Source organism: Bos grunniens, chromosome 21 (genome assembly GCF_055505025.1).
Source record: "Bos grunniens cultivar Pamir isolate PY7600 chromosome 21, Bosgru_T2T1.0, whole genome shotgun sequence".
NCBI classification, from domain to species: Eukaryota; Metazoa; Chordata; class Mammalia; order Artiodactyla; family Bovidae; genus Bos; species Bos grunniens.
The window spans coordinates 15,707,280-15,719,024 of NC_141185.1; the positions used below are offsets into that span (position 1 = coordinate 15,707,280).

General features: G+C 38.5%; 1 protein-coding gene across 5 annotated transcripts in view; it reads right to left on the reverse strand.

Moving 5' to 3' along the window:
* The window catches only part of PRPF39 (pre-mRNA processing factor 39), a 34,916-nt gene extending 26,843 nt beyond the window's left edge, over positions 1-8,073 (reverse strand). For all 5 annotated transcript variants that reach the window (XR_015149489.1, XM_086363363.1, XM_086363365.1 and 2 more), the window contains exon 1: positions 7,942-8,073. The gene's annotated coding sequence lies outside the window, so the exon portion shown is untranslated. The remainder of the gene's footprint in view (positions 1-7,941) is intronic.
* Between the last annotated feature and the right edge of the window lie 3,672 nt (positions 8,074-11,745).

Below are 11,745 nucleotides of genomic sequence, written 5' to 3' on the forward strand. Positions count from 1 at the left end.
CCTCACTTCGAAAGGAGACAAGTAATACTTATACTATCTGCTTCACAGGGCCGTTGAGAACATCAGATGAGATAAACGCATGTCAAAGTCCTAAAACTATAAACTCACATAAATGAAGAGATCACTTAAAACAAGTTCCTGGAAAGTATTATCCAAACTTAAGATGTTATACTTTAAAATTGTCTCCTAGGTGGCTCAGTGGTAAAGAACCCACCTGCAATGCAGGAGACCGGGGTTCAATCCCTGGGTTGGGAAGATCCCCTGGAGAAGGAAATGGCAACCCACTCCAGTATTCTTGCCTGGAAAATCCCATGGACAGAGAAGCCTGGTGGGCTGCAGTCCGTGGGGTTGCGAGAGTCAGACATGACTTAGTGGCTAAACAACTTTAAAATTAACAAGGAAAATAAAAATGAACTTTACAGTGCATCTAGAATTTGTTGTGCAGAGACTTTAGGAGGTGGAAAAAAACCTACTGACTTTGACGTCAAAAAACTGGTGGTAATCAACACAGTATTCATCTGAAAATATTTTATTTCCTGACTTTTCAATTTTAGATATTTTTTGCCATCTATTAGATAAAATATAGGTTTAATTATTATACCAAATACACATGCACAATCTTCCTCTCATGTGCTTCCAATGTAGTTCTATTTGGCTGGGGTTCAATCAATATTCAGGTTTACATTAGTATGCCTATGCAAACATTTTCTTCAAGCTACTTTGTATACTACAATCACATTTCCTTGCTTCTACCTCTTTAAATCTATCATTTTCATATGCTTCACTGCCTTTGAAAACTGACTCCACATCCTTGAAGAGACCTTATAAAGGTCCTTTAAAACTGTCACTCATACTTATCAATCCCATTTCCCCTTCTGGTGCCATCCTTTCTGAAACCATCTAACCTTCTGCAACAATTTAAATTTGCTCGTCTTATCTAGGATTGTCTCTTCATTTTGATATAAAGAATTCCTTTCACTTATCCCCTGGAGTGAATCTCATTTATAACAAAATCTATTTCTTCCTTGATTTACTCCCTCTTGTAGAGAATCATTTCTGTAATTCTGAAAAAAGGTATGTGGGGTGAAAAAAGGTAAGACTTTCCAATTCTAAAATCTTCATGAGAGATGGTACTGGGATGTAATTTTTTAATTACAAAATTAATTATTTTTTCCAAAAAATAAATAAATAAAATCCTCATAATTAAATGAGTATAAAATTCTAGAATGAAAATATTTTTTTCTTAAAAGTTTTAAAGCAACTTATTCACTGTTTCCTACCATCCGATGTCCCTATTGAGAAAATCTGACATTTTTATTTCTTATCCTCTTCATGTGACCTGTTTTTATCTCCATGGAAGCTTTTAGTTTCTCTGTTTATCCCAGATGTTCTGAAATTGCTTAACGATGTGCCTTAAGATGAGTCTTTTCCAAAGATTCTGCAACGCATTCATTTGGAAGGCCTATTTTAATCTGTTTACATCATTAAGTTCTTACATTCTATATCTATTATTTATTTGATAATTTTCTACTCTTGGTTTTCTCTGTTGGATCCACACTGCTCAGGTGCTGGACTTCCTGGATTGATCCTCTACGTATCTTATCCCACATTTTTCTTCTATTCCTTTCACTTATTCTACTCTGTGATAACCCTGTTACTGAGTTTTTAATATAACTTTCTTTATTCTCTGAATAATCAATATTCCTTTTTCACGGGTGCAGTATCTCCTGCTATTTCTAGAATATACTTTAAATTCTCTTGTTCTCAGCACTGTCTCTTCTGAGTGTCTTTGACTACTTGTTTTGATCTCTCAAGTATAGTCATCTTCAAACTTTTGTTCAAGAATAAGTATGAGGCAGTAGAAAACAAACCAGACAAAGTTGACAATGGGTGGGCTTCAGTGCAGGATGGAATTCTTTTTTTTCTTTTCTTTTTTTTTGGGCCAGGGGCGGGTGGGCTGCCATGCTGCACAGCTCAGAGGACCTTATTACCCCAACCAGGAATCGAAGCTGCACCCTTAGCAGTGAAAGCTCAGAGTCCTCCACTGGGAATTCTTAGGATGGCATTCTTTGAGGGTAGAACCCATTAAATGTCAGTGTTCTACACTGGTTCCCTTGGGTTATGTTTTGCCAAAGAAGAATGTTTCAACTTGAGTAAGGCAACAAGCATTCTGGGAGCAAAGACAACAAACCAGGCTTGTGATCGCACCATTCAACACAGACTTTCTTTCAAGTTCCCATTTTCACTAAGACCCTTCACCCCTGCCCCACCTCCCACCAGCTATGCTAACTTCTCTGGTTTTACCCTCTTCAAATAATGAACATCCAGTTCTTTGCTGGCTATACTAGATGGAGAAGGACAATTTAGCTGTGAACAAAACAAAATCCCTGTTCTCAAGGAGCAGACATTACAGTGGGGAGATGGAGGCTTTCTTCCCTAAGTAAATTTCTTATATATATGTGGTATCAAGTGCTAAAAATAAAAGAGAGGATGAGGTAGCAGGAAAGCCAATCATGCAACTATCTAGAGGAAGAAAATTACAGGCAGCAGAAAGAGCATGTTCTGAGATAACTGCTTTGCTTGCCATGTTCACAGAAAAACATATCAGTAAGAGACAGTATGAAAGGATTTGCTTAAACATCCCTCAATTTGACTTGAATTCTTCTAAAATTTGTCTTTACTAAGTATATCAAAGTAAACCTCATGTAAACACCTATTTTATCATTTTTTGCAGGTTCCAGGATTTTAGTTCCCTGACCAAGCATCGAACCCATGCCCCCTACACTGGGAGCATAACCACTGGACTGCAGGGAAGTCCCTAAAGGTCTATTTTCAAAAAGCAATGTTGAGGGGGGAGGAAAAAAAAAGCAATGTCAAACTTCCCCAGTGGTCCAGAGGTTAAACATCCACCTGCTGTGACTTCCTTGTTGGTCCAGGGTCAAGAATCCGCCTTGCAATGCAGGGGACACAGGTTCTATCCCTGGTCAGGGAACTAAGATTCCCACATGCCGGAGCAACTAAGCTGAACCCGTAAGCTCTGGAGCCTGTGTGCCACAACTACAAAGCCTGAGCACCAAAACTAGAGAGTCTGTGCACTGCAATGAAGATCTCATGTGCTGCAATTAACACCTAACACAGCCAAACAAATAAATAATTGGGGAAAAAAAAAATTCCCGGAGACACGGGTTCAATCCCTGGACCGCTTCATGTCAAAAAGTATTCTGCCCGTGTTTTCCTGTGTTTCCCTCACCTCTTTTATAATCTTCCTTCCCTTTTGCTCTCAAAGTATGTGTTCCCCTAAGCATACTATAAAAATTGAAATACATAACAATTATTTGTCTTCCTCCTTCCCTTGGTCACAATGGATGAAGTATCTCTGCTGCTATCAATGGTCAAACTCTGAACTAATGACTTGGATCACTTCTCCCACCTATCTTCTCAAACATGTTGCTTCTTAAATTATCTTCACGGTCTCCTTATCAGTTTCTCTTAGTATATTAGATTACTTCCATTACCCTTCAAATATGTAAAAATACCTCTCTTTTATATAAAATTTTATAATATACGTAACTTAGCTTAAACTTATAGAACAAACAAAGGACAATCATAAGCTATGTTGAGGATTTAGATTTTGTTTCAAGTACAACAGAAAGACATTGAAGCTGTCTAAGCTTATCTCTACACTACACCCTCCTTGTTGTTCAGTTACTAAGTTGTGTTCAACTCTTTCCGACCTCATGGACTGCAGCACACCAGGCTCCTTTGTCCTCCACTATCTCCCGGAGTTTGCTCAAATACATGTCCACTGTGTCGGTGATGCTATCTAAGCATCCTGCCTTTGCCGCCCCCTTTCTCCTTTTGCCTTCAATCTTTCCTAGCATTGGAGTCTTTTCCAGTGAATCGGCTCTTTGCATCAGGTGGCCGAAGTACTAGAGCTTCAGCTTTACCATCAGTCCTTTCAATGAATATTCAGGGCTGATTTGCTTTAGGATTTCCTTAGGTTTGATCTCCTTGCAGTCCAAGGGACTCTCAAGAGGCTTCTCCAGCACCACAATTTGAAAGCATCAACTCTTCATCTCTCAGCCTTTTTATGGTCCAACTCTCACATCTGTACATGACTACTGAAAAACCATAGCTTTGACTGTACGGACCACTGTTGGCAAGGTGATGTCTGCTTTATAATACGCTGTCTAGGTTTGTCACTGCTTTCCTCCAAGGAGCAAGTGTCTTTTAATTTCATGGCTGAAGTCACTGTCCACAGTGATTTTCTATATCCTCCATTTACCCTTAAATTTGGATTATCACTACTCTGAAATTCTCCCAAAGTCACAATCGCTTTGTTTATTAAATCCAACTGGACATGTTCTGATTCATCTTTCTGATCTACTCTTCACTGTATCCAACAGTAATGATGACTTTCTCCTTGAAAGGCTGTCTCTTCTTGCCCTTTTTCTAACATATCACATCCATCTAGTTTTGTTGGGTGTTCCAGTTCAGCTCATTTCAGCTTCAGGACCTGAGTGTATGTAGTTTTTTCGTCTGTCTGGAATGCTGCCCCAACTCTCTACCCCACTCAAAGCCTTCAACTCAACTGAAGCCCACTAACTAATCTGGGCAAATTTAAACATCCCTGACTGAAACGTATTCCCAGACCCTCCAAATAAGTTTATTTCCCCCAATGATGCTTCCACAGCATTCTTCCACGGCACACAATCACATTTGTGATACTCATTCAATGTCTTTTTCTTTCTAGATTATAATTCCTTCACAGTAAGGCTCAGGTCTACCGATACATGGAGATACAGTACACATGGAGGTATGATACACACCTAATCCACTGTTTAATAAGTAAAAAAGCATCACAGTCCTTACCCTCCCCACCCAGAGTCCTAAACCTAGCTTAGATCTCCCGCACTGTAGGCAGATGCTTTACCGTCTGAGCCACAAACAAAGTCTCATAACAATTGGGAAGGTGTATAATAAAACATTTGGGTTAAAGCCTGATAGAACTGAATTAAAGATCTGGCCTAGTTACTCATTAGGGAACTTTGAGCATGTTTCTTAACCTTTCTAAGCCTCATGCACAAATAATCACACATACCTTGCTATAAAGATTAACTATCCTCTTCATTTACACTGTTATGTTACAATATAATTATCTTCCCTTTTGAATAATGTTTTTCAAACTTCAGAATGCCTTGCACCAGCTTATTTTTTTTTAAAGAAAAAAAAAAAAATCAGAGTGCATTGCACACATTAAGGGCACACTGTTGAAATACACACAGAATCTGACTACTAGATTATTGAACTGCAATGTTACATGTACATCCTATTATGGCTAGTGGCTAAGTCACTTCAGTCGTGTCCAACTCTGTGTGACCCCATAGACGACAGCCCACCAGGCTCCCCCGTCCCTGGGATTCTCCAGGCAAGAACACTGGAGTGGGTTGCCATTTCCTTCTCCAGTGAATGAAAGTGAAAAGTGAAAGGGAAGTCTCTCAGTTGTGTCCGACTCTTCACGACCCCATGGACTGCAGCCTACCAGGCTCCTCCGTCCATGGGATTTTCCAGGCAAGAGGACTGGAGTGGGGTGCCATCGCCTTCTCCGTCCTATTATGGGCTGCAGTCAAAAAAATGGAAAAACACTGCTACACATAAATTAATTATTATTGGAATAGTAAATTCACTGAGAACAGCGCCCCTGGTTTCATTCACTACTATGTCCCTAGAATCTGAAAGTGTCTAGTATACAATAGCACAATAAATGTTGAAAGACTGGGTGATCTATCTGATCCCAACTTAACTTTCCAAAGGTATTAATCCAACAGTATTCCTTATTGTCATTTACAGAGGACAACACACGCTCATGCCTGAGCCTGTGCTCATGATATTCTCTCAGAGTAACAAAAATTTCCTCCTGTTCTCAACTCATGCCTTTTTACTACTTTGCACTCTCTTATATAAAACTGTAATGAGATGCATAAAGTCTACAAGTGTAAGAGAAAAATGATATATTAAATCTGAATAAGCAGTACATGAAAAAGTAGAGTTCTACATCATACATTTTAAGTTTTAGTTCAGTTATGAGATACATTTATCTAAGAATTTAATATACCATCTTAACATTTAAAAGCTCTTTTGGAGGATGACTTAAATTAATTTTTAATAAAATTAAAAATGAGAAATACTCAATTAAAAATGAGAAATCTGATCTATTATCTTAATCTCTTTATAAGCATTTATACTGACAGAGGTACCAAAATCATATCATTTATTATTCTTTTCATAAATAGAACATATAAAAGTCTGAAGTCATCACTAAGGACTGAAAGTCAGGAGTTTGAGTACTACAAATCAACTACCTTTGCAATCCTTAAGTCATTCTGTGCCTCATCCACAGATAAGCTAATCTAAAGACTCAAAATGTTTGGAAAAAAACGGACTATCATCATCACTGGCTTTGGCAACTGTTTTCAGAGGCTGAGCAGAATGTTTATACAGATTGACCTTTTTAAAGTTTCCATATATTAAGCACTTGCTACATTCCAGAAACTGGACTTTATTCATTTACATAAATGTTTGCACCATCTTCATATTTTTGGGGAAAAAAATTATCATTTGGTTGGAATTATTTTCTTCCCCCTCTGGCTGTTTTTCAAGAAATTTTTTAAAATCCTGTACTTTATGTGGTATTATTTGCTGGCACACCACAGAAGGGTCTCTTCTCTCTCTTCTTTTATTTACATTATTACCCAAGATTGATACATAGTTTCCTGTGCTATATAGTAAGAACCTTATTGTTGATCTATTTTATACATCTACTAATCTTTCCCTTGAAAAAAAGCCACACATACTTTCTATCATTTGATTTATAAGATTCTTTTTCGTATTCAATTATAGGTAAGCAAGTAAAATCACTTCCAAATATCATGACACTAAAAAAACTCCGCTTTTCAATTCTCACTTCAAATATCTCATACTACCTACTAATTAGCCATCTTTGGTAACCCCTAATTATTCCAGAGTTCACAATCTTGAGAACTTGTCTTCTTTAGCAGAACTCCTTTCATTAACATTATCCCCACCAGCGGCCAAACAGTGGAAAAGTTCCAACTTCTGCAACTTTAGAGTGGGGGGAGGGGAAGAATACACCTGACAGTATTCGCTTGTTTTTCCATCCATTTACTAGCTCTCAGAACCCAAAATACTTAAGTTCCAATGCTTTTTCAGGCTTCAACCTTTACAACCGTAAAAAACTGTTAAGTATTTCTGAACAGGAATGTTAAACTTAAAAGTAATATTTTAGTTGGCATAAATATAGTACATAATACTAACTGAAGATGTGATTTTTAGAACGAGAAAAACAGCAGTGTTGGTCTCTGGCTACAAAAGATAAACACTGGTTTTTCTGCTTCCATCCTAGCCTGCCAAAAGCTTTAACTGATCTTTGGGGTGCTGTGACTCAAGAGTCCTAGAGTGTGTCTTCAGTCAGAACGCGAAATGCGCCCTACAAGGCGCCTAAAAGTTTTACCCAATTTATATCACATTCTCCCAAACCTCTGGGTCCCTTCCACTTCCAGTCGTTCCAACCACACTGGTTCCCAGCTCTCGCGAAAGCATGGGCTTTAGACTTATCCCCAAAGCGCTTCCTAAATCCAAGTTGAGGCCCACAATTCCCCGCCCGTCCTAAGGCGCCGGGAGAGAAACGAATGGTCTAAGAAAAGAAACCTCGCACTGCTCCACCCAACAGGTGGGAATGAGAAGGGATGGACAGCTGGGCCGCGAGGCCAAGTCAGGCCTCAAAACAGGGCGGGAGAGGGAGGCCGCAGCCCCAGCGCGGCCTGAAACGAGGCAGGCCCCTTCCAGACCAGCGTATCAGAACGCCCCCCCACCCCCTACCCCCCACCCTCGGCTAATTCCAAGGCGTCCTCCCCAGCTGACCTGACGATGGATGCCACTGAATTCCATGAGCCACAGTCTGGGCCAGCTGAGTCGAAGATGGCACTTTAACACTCTCCGTCCCCACAAACACAGCAGTCGCCACCAGCACCACAGCCTCCTCCTCGAGAGCACGGCGCGCATGCGTCAGAGCCCCCGGAGGCGAGGGAGTCACGTGGCTGCGCAGGACGCAGGTCTCGCCCTCCGCGAGAGGTGGACCGGGCAGGCCCCGCCCCGCTGCTTTGAGGGCCCGGCCGCTGTTCCTATGCGGCGTTCCCTCTACTTGGACTTCCCAAACAAAAAGCGGGTCCTTAGGGCTTTTCATACCTCAGATCTTAAACACAGACAGCGCCCCACCCCGCCAAAGAAAATGCTGTTATTCTTTTTTGGGCAAACAACTGCCTAAAACTCACCCCTCTACCTAAAAATGGACAGAAATTCAGCCTTAAACTCATAAATCTCACGATGATATTTGGACTCTGGAGAAGGAAATGATAACGCTCTCCAGTATTCTTGCCTGGAAAATCCCATGGACAGAGGAGCCTTTTGCGCTGCAGTCCAGGGGGTTGCGAAAGAGTTGGACGCAACTTAATGATTAAACAATAAGCATCAATTTAAAAATGTCCTTTTTGTTCATGCCAGCTGGGTATTTTTTCCCTTTTCTCTATCTTCCCTTTCCTCTTATCCTCTTGGTCATAGACTTAGTAAATTAAAACTGCAATTTAAATTCAGAATTCTCCCAGGAATTCCCTGGCAGTCCAGTGGTTAGGGCTCTGCACTTTCACTGCTGAAGGCCTGGTTCAATTCCTGCTGAGGGAACTTATATCCCACAAACCTGGCAGTGGCAAATAAATGAATGAATGAGTGAATTCAGAACTCTGCCTTCAGAGTCAACTTCTCTCACAGCGGTCCGAAAGCATTATATTTAATCTCTTCCCCACCAACTGCTTTTCCTCGGAGTATTCTCCGTTTCAGTTAATGGTATCACCATCCACGTCTCTAGAGTGAGAAACTTATATTAACTTTGACTCCTTTATGTTCCAAATCTAAGTATGTCATCAGTTTAGTCAAGGCTGCCTTGAGAGTACCTTTCAGACCTATTCTTTCAATTCTCAGTGCTTCTATTCTTTAGACCTTTACTGTCTAGAATCTGGATCTGAGCCCTGCCTAGGAAGTCGATCACTACCCTCTTTCCTGTTGAAACTTGCGGTAACCTCCCAATCTTTTAACACATTGAAAAGGCGTACCTTATCAATCCACTAGGCTGGAACATTGGATGAAATCCATTTGCCAAAGGATGCCTTCAGATGGGTGTTTCAGACCAGCTATCTGTCTTCTATTGGTTTTCAAATTTATTCAGCACAACCCTTGAAAACATGGCTCACTATACTTCAAACATACATAACATTCAACATTTTATTCAAGTACTATTTATTCAGTCAGTGCCCAGTATAGGCCAAGGCACCCAGGATACACAGAGGTGAACAGCACATTCAAGACTGGGTCATAATTTGGTACCACACCATTGTCTTAATTTTACATAGCACTGAATCAAACATTCCATGCTCCAGTATTTAAAAAGAAAAAAAAAAACCTATTTTGCTAAACCTACAATTCACTTTAATCCCTTGAAATCTATGTTTACCCCATTGTCGCCCACAGAAGAGTTTAAGTATGAATTAAGAGTTTAGGTACTGTTTTACAGTACACATTATGAGACTTTAATTCATTAATGTTGATACAGTACTTAAATGATTTCCCCTTCATTTGATCTATTTAACCTAACCAGCAACAAAGTAAGTAGGATTAGCTTATCTTGGCAATAAAGATTTCTATAGGTTTCTGCCCATCTTTCCTCAACTTCATTTGCTGCTGGGAAAATTAACTTTAGGTAGAATTTGAGTTTACAAATGCTTTCTCATACAAAATCCCATGTTAATTTTGTACCTCACCCCAACTGCAGGATACATGTAAAGTTTAACAAGTAAAACTGGGTTTCAAATCCATGCTTTCTAAATCAAAGTCTTAATGCTGTTTATGATTTGTTGCTTCCATTTCTTCTCATCTTCCTTCTAGTCATATCACTACCTTCCTAAGCACTTTGATTTTCTCTCTTTATTTTCTCTTTACCTTTAATTTCAGATTTTATGCAATTTAAATTTTATTACACAGGCAATACATGTTGCTCATTTCTGAAAAAAATAAAAATTGCAGAATAGTACACTGAAAAAATTAACTTTTTATCCAAAGATTACCATTATTCTCATATTGGTGTATACAATTCCAGTTCTGTCTTATGTGTGTGTCTATTTAATAAATAGAGACACTGTATGCATGTAATTAGGCTTTTCCTTTTAACATATTGTGAACACTGTCCTGTGGTTAACATTTTAAATAAATATATGCTATGGATTCTGTTGGGTAAACATGCCATTTAAATTCTTTTATTTTTTGATTTGCAGTGCTGGTGGGGTTCGACTTTATCACTATCACAGCCTGTAAAAAAAATTCCTTTACTTCATTTACACCTTCAGCTTTTCTTTAGTTCTATCAGTTCCATCAGTCTCCAATTCTTTTTGACTTCCAGATTGGTAACAGTACTTGGCAATAGAATGCTAGACTTCTGCATGCTCAGTATCAAGTTGCTAATATAGAGAAAAATATTTCAAGTGTGGGGCTCTGTTATGGCTATTTTATTTATAACAAAAACACACAGATTGCATGATGTTTCCACATTATTAATAGTCATATACTTACTGTAATTTTTTCAATGCAAAATTCAAAGTCTTATCTACTGAAAATAATGGATGACTAAGTTTATGTATATAGTAGTGCTCTTCTTTGGCCTCAAATCTAAAATTTACCTTCAATAGATCCAACAATCAGTGTAACTTTAGTAGGCACATTTTCAATGAAACAAGGGCAATGGTCAAAATTAATAAAACTTAGAATCTATAACTATTTTAAGTATCATAAAGGGTGAAGCAAAATTTAATGGTGATTTCAGAGTTACAAGTGAAGTCAAAAGTCTAGGCCAGGTGCTCTGGCAAACTATGTCAGAGGCCCAGGCTAAGAACTTTTTAATATTTCTAAAGGATTGTTTAAAAAAAAAAAGAGCAAAACAAAGAATATGCCACAATCTGTGTGGCTTACAAAGCCAAAAATGTTTATTTTCTGGTGTTTTACAGAAAATGTTTGCTAACTTTCGACCTAAATAATAGGCATATAATAAAATACATTTAGAAGAAAATGAATTTTAGATGTTTGTAATTTTAAAAGTGTATATAAATACAGGAAAAGTAGCCACATGTTTACTCTCCTTTCAGATTAGCTTCAAACTTTTTTTTTTTTACTGTTGTGCTCAGAAATTATAGATAAAGAACCACAATTTAAAAAGTAGCCAAATACATTACAAATATATACATTTGTTAATGACACAAGAAGTGAAAAAGAATAAAGACAGTCTACAATTGTAATAAAGTGATCTTAAACTACAACATAAAATCACAGAATTTTAGAGCAAAATGGAACCTGAAAAACCATCTAGTCTAGTCTTCACAGGTCAGAGATGAGAAAACCGAGGCCTGTATCTGGCAAGTGGCTTGCGCAAGTTCACACAGAGAATTTTCCGTAAAATTGTAACTATAACCCAGGTCTACTGTTAGGTCAATAGAGATAGGTCAAAATTGCATCAAGTATAACAGGTGAAGGTGATAGGTCAATACCTGTATAGATCAATACCTAATATATATATTTCCCATTTTAATATACATTGAAGTTGAAAAAATAGGACACCTCTCACACATC